The sequence below is a fragment of the Rattus rattus genome, chromosome 3 (assembly GCF_011064425.1).
Source record: "Rattus rattus isolate New Zealand chromosome 3, Rrattus_CSIRO_v1, whole genome shotgun sequence".
Taxonomy (NCBI): domain Eukaryota; kingdom Metazoa; phylum Chordata; class Mammalia; order Rodentia; family Muridae; genus Rattus; species Rattus rattus.
Window position 1 is genome coordinate 109,836,027 of NC_046156.1, and position 13,881 is coordinate 109,849,907.

The 13,881-nt window shown below is 34.2% G+C and overlaps 1 pseudogene; it reads left to right on the plus strand.

The window, feature by feature from the left end:
• The first annotated feature begins 11,164 nt into the window (after window positions 1-11,164).
• Window positions 11,165-12,157, plus strand: LOC116895507 (annotated as a pseudogene).
• The last annotated feature ends 1,724 nt before the right edge of the window (window positions 12,158-13,881 follow it).

Consider the following 13,881-nt stretch of genomic DNA (forward strand, 5'->3'; position numbering starts at 1 on the left):
ATATCAGTAAACAGCAGAAGAGCTTATTATGTTATTATGGAAAGCAATCTATCAACCCCTTTAAAAATTTGACCTCAACATGATAAAATAACAGATTTCAGTTTTCAAAAGAGAATCATGGTCTTCAGAATGTTCACAATCATAATAAAATTATGAACCAGTAAAACGGGCTTAACATTAACATACTTTTGTGACGGTTATCGGTACTCTATTGAAAAATCTTCCACAGAAAGAATGTCTTGGTATTTGATTATATGTCATCACATCCCCAAGTGAAAAAGAAACTATGACTTATTCAGTCTGCCTGAAGAATGTGTGATGCTTTTACCTTTAGAATAACACTAAAAGTGTCACAGTGCGTGTTTGTACATATTGGTGGTTTTATATTAAAGAAAAGCTACAATATGCAAGAGAATATCATTTATAAATAGTCTATACAGTTCCATAGGTTTTATCTCATATGAATCATAATAATACAATTGTTTTTCTTGCCTTACCTACAATAATTATTAAGTATAGAAAATGGAATATAACCTGAAAATCTCAAAGAATGTTTTATTTGTTGTCACAACACTGATTTAGTCATTATTATAGTAGTCTGCATTTTAAAGTGCTAAGGATATTATGTGTCAGCAGACAACTTATTAGTGTACTTTCAATGACTGTTATCATTGGAATTGGATATAGGGAAAGAATCTTTAAACAAACATAAAACATAAAAGGTAGACCTTGAGTCTAAATGGCAACTCACTTTCTTCCTATCAAAGCCAATCTTCTGAATTATGTATGATCTCAATTTAATATGCCATTCAAAAAGCATCCTAAAAGTAGCAGGGGCATGTTCAGATTGCATTTAAATGTGTTGCTTTTTCAAACTCCAATAGCCAGATCCTGCACAAAGATATATTATGGTCTGTGTGATTCAGACTTAGAAAAGATGTGTGATAGTAAGTCACTGTTCTTCTGAGACAGAGATAAATAAAGGGTAAATAAATAATTGAAGAGTTTTCAACAGCTGGGTGTCTGCCGCGGCAGAAGCAAAGATTCTCACTGTGAAGCTTTGAAGACCTAAACCATCTTGTTCCTCTGAGCTGACAGGGTAATAGAGAGGCCTGGAGGAGATAATACATACATAATCGCAAGTGCTTGTCGGCAGCACATGATTCACTCAGCTGGAATTTATTATTCATATTATTTATGTGGATTATTGGTAAGTGCCTTCTGATTCTATTATCAACAATTTAGAAAAATTGCAGATAAGCCTGGAAGACAAACAGCGGTGCCACTCAGATCATTGTTTAAACTTTAACTATTATTGAATATTAAGCTTTCACATGTTCATTCTTTGTACTTTCCCCAAAAGAGGGATAAAGAAAGCAAGATTTTAAACCATTTTTCTTCAGTCAAATCACAACACTGTAATTGTCATCCTGTAATAATCTTAATATGGCATCATTGAGGGAGAATGCATTTGATTAGTCATGGGCCATGACTACTGATACTCATTTTCACAATGTGATAAGATGTTCACAAAATGGATGTCATAAAAGCTTTGCTTCTACAGTTATAAAAGTCTCTTTTATTTATCCAAACTATGGTCTCTTTCTGATAGATTAAATTATTAAGTACCCTTTATTCTGTACCGCATAGTGAATATAATACAAACAATCCCAAGTTCTTGAAATCTGCTTCTATCGGTTTGAATGAGATAACTTGACAAATCATTATGCTTTTGTCCTAAAAGCATATTGTGTGAGTGTGGAGTTGTGTGCGGTGACAGGGAGTGCTCTGCACATCATGTATATACTATATATGTATGTGTGTATATATATGTATATATATACATTTACATATACATTACATACATATAATATATAAATACATACATAAATATGATTACATATTATATACATGTATGTGTACACCATACAAATATATATTTATATTCTTAACACAATAATACTGAATATTATTTTAAAATATATTTAATACATGTGAATAGTTAAATTCAAGAACTTGAAAGAAGTAGAGCACTAGTCCCTTGCAGTCATTTGACAATACAAGAGTTAAAGCAGCTGCTGTTTCGCAGAAATATGATACCACACAAGTCAAGGCCTCCAAAGATAAAAATACATGTTCGAGAAGATGGATTTTGCTAAATTTGACTAATTATAAAACTATAAATCAATAATATATCACAGGATATCTTGATATATAAACACACATAAGAGTTATAATTGGATTTATTGTTTTTCGTGTATATTTGTCTGTAACTAAAACTTCCCCCAAAATACAGAAAAATAACATACTACATGTTTAGAAATCATTTACTGACAAAGTGTAAACTGTATCAGGTATTGCTTTAGCCGGGGTGGTTAGAGTGTTCTTTCTCTAAGAACTGTCCCATATAGTCTCCAAAATTTGAACACTTTGTCCCTGGTTAACAGGGATTTTTCGGGAAATTATGGGACCATGAATAGGTGAACACTGCTACTGTAAGTGGATTATTGGGCCAGGTCTTGTCGATTTAAAATTTAGTTCCATTTCAGGTAGTTCTCTTTTCTACTGTTTAGACATGTGATCAGGATCAGATAGCTTCCTGCTGTTGTATTCTGCTTCAGTGTCTCCCCCACTGTTACCGACTCTCCATATAAAACCTCAAGCCAAAATAATCTCTTCTTATAAGTTTCTTTGATAATAATATATCAATAGCAATAGTGTAAAATAGTAAATATATACATTTTAGTGACATCATTATTTTTCTTTTGTTTTTTCTTTTCTTTTTACAAAGTATTTTGTATATTGTAAAACACTGGAACATTTTTCAGACCTCACAACTACATTCACAATACATCTTATAGTAGTATAGTCAACTTATGACTGATACTCTCTAGGAGACGCAGTCTGTTAAATAAGACTTTATGACTGTAATCAAAAATCCACCTTAATTGTATTGAATATTCCATGTAATCAGCTTTTACAAAATATATTAATACACAGTTCTAATCTTTCATTATTCACTCTTCTATGATCCTAACCAAATATGTGTGTGTGTGTGTGTAGACAATATTTTATTGAATATAGAAAGTAGATCAAATGTAAACTTATTTGAAAATTAACCATCATACATTCTGGAAACAGCATATGGAAACTAATAGAAACCTGTATTTTTAGCAATATGTTGTTTTTTGGGTACTTTTAAGACATAATACCTTTTAAAATTAATGATTTCTGTAAAATGTCCCTCATTTCTTCTGCATGTGATTCATTTTGTGCTTTTCAATGATTATGGATCACATTTCTTTATATAAAAGAAAAAGACAGAGAGGAGACAGACATAGGCACACTACAGTCAGACTACAACTATAGACAAAATAGAAACCATGCTGTAGATCTAAAATTCAAGAGATGAGAGGGAGAGTTCGAATTTGGTGTCACTACTAGCCAAATTATTACAAGCAGAAATGCTGCATGTTCTTTTCTTGTGCATTTTATTGTCTATAAGACCATCTTCAATGACTTTAATTAATTCAACAGATGATAGATAGATGATAGACAGATAGATAGACAGACAGACAGGCAGGCAGATAGACAATAGATGATAGAGATGTTATCCAGATTCACTTATACAGGGTAGTCGAATTGAGAGTCTTAACTGCACATATAGATGGCAGAGGACTCAGGATTGAGAAGTGCTCAATCTTCATTGCTGGATGTCTCAGAAGTTGTAACTTGATGTAGAGATCCTGGAGGATTGTGGAGAACAACTTGCCTTTAGGGCATATGTGTTCAGAAGCTTGATCCTTAGATGAGTCCTGGTCTAATCATATGGTTATACCATCACAGTCACTGTATCTACAGATACTTTATTGACAAAAAGAAGATATAAGTAAATTATTTGTGATATAATAAAGATGAAAAGCAAACATTCTAAAATGATATTTAGCTATTTGGATTGATTAGAAATCTCTTATTAATATACTGTGAAAAATAGTATGTGATGGTAATCTAGGTTTTTGATCATCTTATATTGTAAATTAGTCAAACTTTGAACAACTGGCCACACCTATACAGGATTGTCTTGATTGGCTCTTATGGGGTAGGAAGGAATATTCTAAATCTACCGCTCTCCCCCCCCCCGGGTGGAGGCAAAATAAAAAAACACTGAAGAATGAAATCATAGCTTTTCACCTGCTTGCCCTCACTCTGACTGATAAAGTTCATATATCCTGCTGCTGGGAAATTCCTTCACTGGTATGAGAAACAACTTCTTCAGAACTCCAACTTTAACTCAAGACCAAAAGTAGTTGAGGAATTCTCTGAGATATCTGCACCAGCTTGAAAATGCTAAGAGAACCAATCCTGTTGACTATAAAAGTATCAGATTTTTGGAGTCTCTATTGTGATTCATCCATTGCTGAACTATCCAGATCACAACCAGTAAGCCATTCTAGTGTATCTCTTTCTATTTATATTGATTTTATATCTAGATATGGATATATTCTTCCAGTTTTGTTCCTATAATGAACACTCCATAATACAACATATAATAGAAAGTTACATGGGAATATGCTTTCACAAAGCAAATTTTCCATAATGAAATTATTTCTCATCAATATACAAAACATTACCGGAATAAAAGCAAAAGTTCTTTGTAAATTTTCTGTCATCAATTTCCTATATACCATCTTCTTAATGATTAAATTTACTTTTCCCATTTCTCTATTTGTCAGGATACCTGCAATCTAGTTAAATAGTATCAGGATCCTAGCAATACAGTTCAGTAGTGTCAAGATACCAAAGACAAATCAACAGCAGCAGCATGATCCAGTAGAAAACACCAGCCCTCTGCCAAATTGGCACAAGTCAACAAGAGAAAGCAGGACATCTAGAAGGTTGAAAAATTATCTGCTGTGCCTCACCCTCAACGAATTGAAGATTGGCAAAGACACAAAATCATTAAGTATTACACAGTTAACTATGCAAGTGTGCCTTCATTATCCGTTGAGTCTTATTTATACTCTCTCTACTTATCAGGTGTCCTTTCACAGGTCTTGTCTCAGCAAAATGCAGTGTTTGTTTGCTTCAGCAAAACACCGTATGAGTCTGCATCACATGATAAGATTGGAAACTTCCTCTTTGTACAATAATGGCTCTATCTTCATTTTTAGATGATCTTGTATATTTTGAAAAGAGTTTATTTTTGTAAGTATTTTATAAACAATAAAAATGCATAAATAAATATTAGGTATCATGAGTAGTGGAACTGTCATATCTTCCTTCTATTTAGATAAATTGACTTATCCCTCTTATTCTTAACGAGTTTAATCAAGTTGAATCAATTTTCCACCATATCAATTTTTAGTCTTATTGAGAGTTTAAACCTAAATTCTGTCTTTCGAATGGCCCCTTGCTGTTATTATTCCTGTGTCAGATTTTGTTTCTGTCACATTTAACACTATTGTGATGAGAACTTGGAGCATGTTAGCATCTGTTAACATTTACTGGAAAGGATATGTTTTTGAATCCAAGTGCAAAATAGTACCACTGATCTCTGAAGGCCCAGAGAGATACAATGGCAGTGACAGCAGTTGAAGGATTACTTTGAAAGTCATAAGACATCTGCCCCCTCCACTCAAAGGAATCTGAGAATGTCTTTCAAGCCAGCTGCACCTCAGGTAATAAGTAGCTGGCTTTGCACACTGTATTGTATTGGTTTTCTTATGCATTATCATCAAAATTTTATCTTTTCTGGGATGGGAGAAGGGGGCACTGGAAAAGGGATAACATTTGAAATGTAAATACATAAAATATCAAGAAAAAAGAAAAAATAACATAAAATATTGTCAGTATAATCAAAGAAATAAATTTATTTTTATAAGTGACTAAAGCTGGCAATAACTCTGCTCTTGAAAGACCACTTTGTGCATATTTCTTACCTTTAATCTTTACGTGAAGAATATTTGATAGTGTAAGTACCAATCCTCTTTACATTTCTACATAGTGGACATTATCTAGCTTGTTCACTGACTTGTTCTATTTTATTAGTAGTATTTTCATAGTATTTAATGGTATTTTTTTTATAAACAAACGATTTTAAAAGTATTAAACTACAGGACATCAGATTTATATTCTAATTATTTTAAAGTTGGATGACCTAAATAATTTTAGGACTCTTTCTATACAAAAATCCTTAACAATGTTAATGCATTATTTTGTACTTAGAAAGATTAAGATACAAAACTGTCCATGCTGATTTTAGAACTAATTAACTTGTTTGATTTGTGTGGCAGTTGTAAAGTTGTAACTCTTTTCACTATGAATCATTTGGACTAGAGTCTGCTTGCTCTATTGGCCAAGCTTGTCTTTTGTTCCTATGTCTGAAACATGGTTGACTTAAAAGTTTCTATTACAGAAGCCAAATTGCTTATTATAAAAAAAATAGAGTGAAGGTTTTAGATAAAAATAAGTTAAGTAGTTCTTATAAAACAACTTTGGACTTATAATTACAAATGAATTAAAAACTTCCCAAGCTTATTCCTAAACCTTCTTTAAACACATAAGTTTACAAATGTCAGAAATTATTTTCACTAATATATCTACTGCATGAAGCAATCTTTGCTAAATTTTAATATTTAAAAATATAGAGTGATAAGTCATTGCAATTTTCACTAGCAAATTATACTACATAAGCATATATTCTAAAAAATTAGAATTTTATGGATCAAAATTAAGCTATAAAATGAAATTATAATTATGAATATCATTAGCAAGATAAAGATGTGACCTTTTGGAATTTTTTCTAAGTTAATGGGTTAAATATGGTCATGGATAATTTTATCTCCATTAGCACTTCAAGCCACTGTCCCTGTTTCAAAACCCATGGATAAGAGTCAGGCACTGTGAGTTACAATCTTGTATTCATAGAGTTTGATACCAAATATTTGTCTAGTAAGTGACTTTAGAACTCCAAAATTTTGTTCCCAAGATCACTATACCTATAATTAACTCCAAGGATTATTATTTCACAAGATTTCATTTCTAAGAAGGAATATCAACTAATTTACTTCCACTGGACATGAGAAACCTGATACCTCATTGGAGTTTAAACTATAGAAAAGATTGACAATCAAAGAGAAGGAGCAAAAACCAAAAAAATTAAAACCACGAAGAAAGAAAGCAACATAGTAAGAAGGAAATTAAACTTCAACAAAAGATAATTCTTTTCTGTTCTGAATAATTGAAGTATTAATAATTAAGTAGAAAATGACTATGGAATATCTGCCATAGTAGACTTAGACACTTGAGAAATTATCCAGTTACAGACAGTTACACACACACACACACACACACACACACGTTTTATATATATATATATATATAATATTATATTATGTATATGCATTTAATAAAAAACTAGATCTGACTGAAATAATAATGAAATAAAAATTGTTTTTCATAAATATATATTTTATATAAATATATTTATTTGTCTTGTGTGCATTCATGTTTTGTCTGAATGAATGTCTTTGCATCCCTTGGATGCCTGGTGCCCACAAACATCAGAAGAGAGCATAGGATCTCTTGGAGCTAGAGCCACTATTTGGATGCTGGTAACCAAAGCAATGTTTTCTGGAAGAACAACCAGTGCTCTTAACCACTGATCATCTCTTCTGCTGCCTCTAACAACTATATATTAATTATCAGAATAGATTAAAGGCTAACTGTAACAATTAAATAATAAGAAGTCTTAGAAGAAAACGAAACTTATGCACTTTAATGTTAGGATGTTTTGATTTTAGTACGTTTTTCTTTCTTTAATAGGGCACCACACTTCAGGCAACAGAAGCAAAATTAACTAAGTGGGAATACTTTTTATTTATTTTTTTGATATTTTAATTTATTCATTCATTTTACAACCCAATTGCTGCCCCAATTGTCCCTCACATAGCTCTTTTTCGATTACCCTCCTTCTCTTCTCTGAGAATGGGGAACATACTCCCCATCCAAACCTCTACCCCTCATTCCCCCACATACTCATCCAGGTACTGACCCTTGCTGGCACATCAAGATACTGCAGAACTAGACACTTCCTCTCCCACTGAGGCCCAAGGAGGCAGCCTAGTTATAGAAACAGGATTCACAAGAGTCAGGAACAGTCCCACCCATATCCTTACTACAGTTCTTGGGGGAGCTGCATGAAGACGAATCTGCTACATATATGTGGGAGACCTAGGTCCAGTCCTCATATGCTCTGTAGTTGTTCATTGGATGTCTGGGAACAGCAGGTGACCAGATTAGTTGACTTTGTTGGTCTTCCTGTAGAGTCCCTATTCCCTCCCCAAAATTGATGACTGTGGATCACAGCTGTGTATACATGGTGCCAGATGTCAGAATACTCTTGGGACTTACTTCTGTGACTGAACCTGGATTCCTTGGAGACCACTGTGAATTCAACTTTATGATTAGGCCAGTCATCCATGCCTCCATGGAGGTCCATTTGTGGATGGAGGATACAGCAACCACTAAGACTGCACAGATAGTGGATTCAGGGAACATACTGTGAGACCTTGACGCCTCTTATGTTGGTCCAACCCTTGTCACAATGAGGCAACATGTGAAAACACTGTTAACAGCTCTATTTGCCACAGCTGGCCTGGATACAGAGATGCCTTGTGTGAGATGGACACAAATGAAGATGGTAGCAGCCCTTGTCATTTTGGGGAAATGGCGGAGTTGTCTTCATATCTATACAGAGATATTGCAGGCCTTCCTTCCTTCTGTCAGTATGGATTCACCAACAGAAGCCTAGTATAATTATTCCATGGAAGACTCCACCCAGAACCTGACATAAACAGTTGGAAAGGCCCATAGCTAAACATTAGACCTCATTTAGGAAGTCCTGTGGAAATCCTTAAGCTAATGAAAAGGAAAAAAAAGTAGACTCATATTTCAAATAAAATGATACAAAAATGCCTAGTTTTTTGGTTTTCGTTTGTTTTTTTGTCTTGTTTGTTTCCTTTTTGTTTTAATATTCAATATATTTAGTTGTTAGAAGAATGCAAATTAAAGGCACTGTGATGTTTTATCAAAACAAGGGACAGAGTAATTTTTTTTTCTTTTAAGGTACAAATTCTAGTGTATATAAAGGGGACTTACTGTTGGTAAATGTGCAAAACTTTTGCATCTACTACAGGAGGTGTGAAGATGTATGACAGCTGTATGAAGTAGATCTGTTATATGATTCAGGTGTACCACTTAAGGACAAAACCCCAAAGGAACAACTGTCCTGCTTCAGAGATCTTTGAGTTCATTTGTCCACTATTTACAATAGTCAAGGAATAGAAGCAACCTAGAAATCCGTTAACTGATGAAAACCTGGTACATACATACCATGGAACTATTAAGTTGTTTAAAAGGAAAAATTGAAACCTTCATGTAAATGGATGGAACTGGACTCATTCTGATTGCAGTAACTCAGACACAGAAAGAATAATGCCACATTTTCTCTTAATACATAGACATTATCTTTGATGCTTTAGATATTTGTAATTAAAAGAAGCACCCATGGAATGGAGTAAATTAGTAAGGGACTAAATCATCAGAGAAATCTGAAGAGATTAATAGAAAAGAATAGATTAAATTGGGCAGAATGCAGGAGTTAAGGGAAGAGGAGGATCATGGTGAGTGATGACTAACACTAAAGATCTTTGAAATGATTTATGGAAGCCTAATTCTGTAGATGTTTCCTGAAATACATACATTCGCATATATAAAGGGCTTGTAATATGAGTTACCCTGTGATCAGAGGACATTATATCCCCATAGACACTATCCCAGGAATAGATTCTGAACAGGTAGTTAGATACACCACCAAGATTACAATACATTACCTTCCAAGTCTTCATTGTTGAACACAGCATTACCAGAGTCATAAAACATGTGCATTCCAAGCTGGTAATCTTAGAATCTTCACTCATATTGGCTAAATTTCATAATATCTGAAGATTCTATGCATACCACCAGGTGAGAAATGTAATCAATAATCTTACAGAGATGTGAATCCTGTGGGCTACAACGTGATGTGCCTGGAGTGGTAACATTTTAATCACTGAACCAGTATCATGGGGGTAACCAACCACTTTATGATTGTATTTAGGACCAGGTCCACAAAAGAGAATTCATAGCTTACACCATTAACTGGTATAAAAACCACGTGGCTGGCTAACTCAACGATCTAGGGATAGAACCTAATTCTCTTCTTCTGCTAATTGACATAGCTATGTAACTGCACCCCAGGTTTCTTTTTTATCTTTAACCAAAGATTGACTTTTCTGTTGATAGTTATCAAAGACATCCATCTTTGCATAAGTAGATTATACAGTGTTTTTGCTCTAAATGTGATGTCTGTATCATTCCCCATCACCTTGATATTCAGGAAGACGGTAATAAACAGGAAGAAATTTTGTAAGAGCTAACATTTATGGTCATCTGCTGTGAAGCAGAGTTTACTGGAAATGAAAGCATAAATGCAGACATGAATGCAGTGTCTTTGGCATGTGCAGAAGACCTGCAGTAAATGCATCCAAAACACCAGCATGAATGAGGTAGGGTCTCATGAAACACCATCTTTAGTGGAGGAGTGAATAGAAATTAATGGCCTCTGAGACAGAGAAATCCTATCTTCAGAGATATTTAAACTTATGGGATAAATGATATTAAATAATCTTAAATACTGAAATTTCTGCATGGCAACTGAAATTCAGTGATGTTTAAAAATGGGGATTTAATAAAGTCATTGAAGACCCGATAAAATTTTAATACGCAATAAATACTTTAGTTAAATGTAACGCCAGTGTCTATATTAACATGTCATGATTTTGTTTTCTTGTTAGAGCTTCTGAAAGAATTCATACTTAGCAGAATGTAATGGTCAACAAGTCTCTTCTTTCAACATAATTAATGAATATTTAAATTATTAATATTATTTTAGTGTTTTCCATAATATGTTATTAGATATATCCTATGACTATTCTAAAGTTTCCTCGATTTTGAGAAAAATGGTATTCATATTTATGTGCATAGATTATCATTTGTGCCATAGCGTTAGTGAGTCAGTACAGAGGGAGGCGGAAACATTTTTTGAAAGCCAATCAAGGCTGTGAGGTGAACTGTCTGGCCTTTAGCTCTTCATCCTTGGTTAAGGAAATGACCAACCACTACAGTATTCTCTTCAAGCAAGAGCTAGCCCATGATGATGCCATATGGTCGGTTGCCTGGGAGACAAACAAAAAGGAAAACATTGAAACAGTGGTCACAGTATCCCTGGATGACCTGGTGAAGGTCTGGAAATGGCGTGACAAGAGGCTGGAGCTGCAGTGGAGCCTGGAGGGACATCAGCTTGGTGTGGTGTCTGTCGACATCAGCCACACCCTTCCCATTGCTGCTTCCAGTTCTCTAGATGCTCATATTTGACTCTGGGACTTGGAAAATGTCAAACAGATGAAGTCTATAGATTCAGGACCGGTGGACGCCTGGACTTTGGCATTCTCTCAGGATTCCCAGCATCTGGCAACAGGAACTCACAAGGGGAAAGTGATCATTTTTGGTATGGAAAGTGGAAAAAAAATACTCTCTGGACACTAGAGGAAAATTCATCCTTAGCATTGCATATAGTCCTGATGGAAAATACCTGGCCAGCGGAGCCATAGACGAGATCATCAATATTTTTGATATTGCAACTGGAAAGCTTCTGTGCACGCTGGAAGGCCATGCAATGCCCATTCGATCCTTGACCTTTTCCCCTGACTCCCAGCTCCTCGTCATGGCTTCAGATGATGGCCACATCAAGATGTACAACATGCCAATTTGGCTGGCACACTGAGTGGCCACGCATCCTTGGTATTGAATGTTGCATTCTGTCCTGATGACACTCACTTTGTTTCCAGTTCATCAGACAAAAGTGTACGGGTCTGGGATGTTGGAACAAGGACCTGTATTCACACCTTCTTTAACCACCAAGATCAGGTTTGGGGAGTAAAATATAATGGAAATGGATCAAAAATTGTGTCTGTTGGAGATGACCAGGAGATCCATGTCTATGGCGGCCCAATTTAAACACCAGCATCTTCAGGGCCAGTGCCTCAGACTACGCAGGGTTGATCATAACATTCCTCAGCTTTTTTGGCACACTTAAAGTACAGCATATATTGTAGAAATTTTGTAGATACAATATAAATTGTCCCTGTTTCATTGGAAATGTAACTCATATTTTAATGTAAATAAAGCATTCTTAATGCAAAAAGATAAAAGAAAGAAAGCCAATCAAAATAACATTACCAAATAAGAGTATCTCAATTAAAACACAAGTGACTGAAAAACATGTGGTATCTTTTCTTACTAGAGTCTGAAGTTTCTCAAAGTAGGTTTGTTTAGTTGTTGTTGTTTGTTTTGTTTTTCATTTTTTCCTAAAAGCCACAAAGAAAGAGGACACAAAAAAAGAAGAAAAGTATATAATTAATTAGGGTTAGGAAACTTCAGTGATGATGCAGAGACAACTAAGAGACACGGGAACACAGCCAAAGCCCACACTAATTGAAAGAGGAATCCAGAAAGTTTGAGCCTGATTTCTGATTACACTCACAATGCAGAAACTGTGAACATGATATACTCTGAATAGAAAGCCAAGAAGGAGGCTAACAATTATGGATCCAGTAGTCAAGGTGATTCATAACAGCAGATGTAAATTAACAACGCTTCTGGGAAGAAACTCAAGAAAATCATGTAAAGTATGGTACTAATGTTGAAATCACACTGTTTCTAAAGGATGCCTTTGATGAACTGAGTATCAAAAAGAAAAGTGGGGTATGGAGACACTTTTGGAGTTATATGAACTCTGTTCATCACAGACTCATAAGCACTGGAGTGTACAGCACCTCCTAATGGTCCCTATATCTACCCCACCACGAACCAATATATATGTATATATATATATATATATATATATATATATATATACGCTTCTGTAATCTTTTATATTATTCTTTTTCTAAGTTCAACATTTCAATTATCAAAATATTATCATTCTTTTAGGAAAAATTACAAAAAATATGCTTTTAGCATCCGGTGGACTGTATCATTGAATACACTATTGGTCTAGCTTCCTAGCTTGCTTTGGTTAAGCAGAGTCTTTCCTGGATGGACTGAGATGTATCCAGACTGACAAGTGCAATGTCATGTATAGCCTGGGGACTTGACTGTATTCTCCAAAATATATCCTGCCGAGTTTCTCACTCACCCTGTGCTGCCCTCTCCTTGTAGAATGAGGTGATTTATTTAATCAATTTATTTATTTTAGTTCTTGCCCCTCATATAATTGTCTGGGAGAATAAAAATCCGTACTTTTACTGACTTTATGCTGTGCCTGACTAACTGGTTTCTTTTCTTTCGTGCATTTACTGCTTAAACTGGATACCATACAGAACTTACACTTTAATGTGAATCATGCTTAGTATATAGCATACTATATTAAAAGCACTTTATTATTAACTTGTATTTACTTCAAAAACCAAAACCATATAAATTGTACTTCAATTTTAAAATATTTGAAACTTACTATAGAAGACTTTAAAATTTAAATTTTTTCTCCATCAGGTATACTTTAAAATTTAATGTTGAGTGATATTTGACTTTTTTTCATTTCTCATGAAATGGAAAATGGAAGAAAGCAGAAAACAAGATGCATTTTTAAATGACAACTGATAAATACACAATAACACATAATCTTCTTTCAGCCCTGATTAGAGCTATGGGCACATTATATAGCTTATAGCAACATTCACTCATAAGACACTTAATGTTATGCTATTAAACTAATGAAAC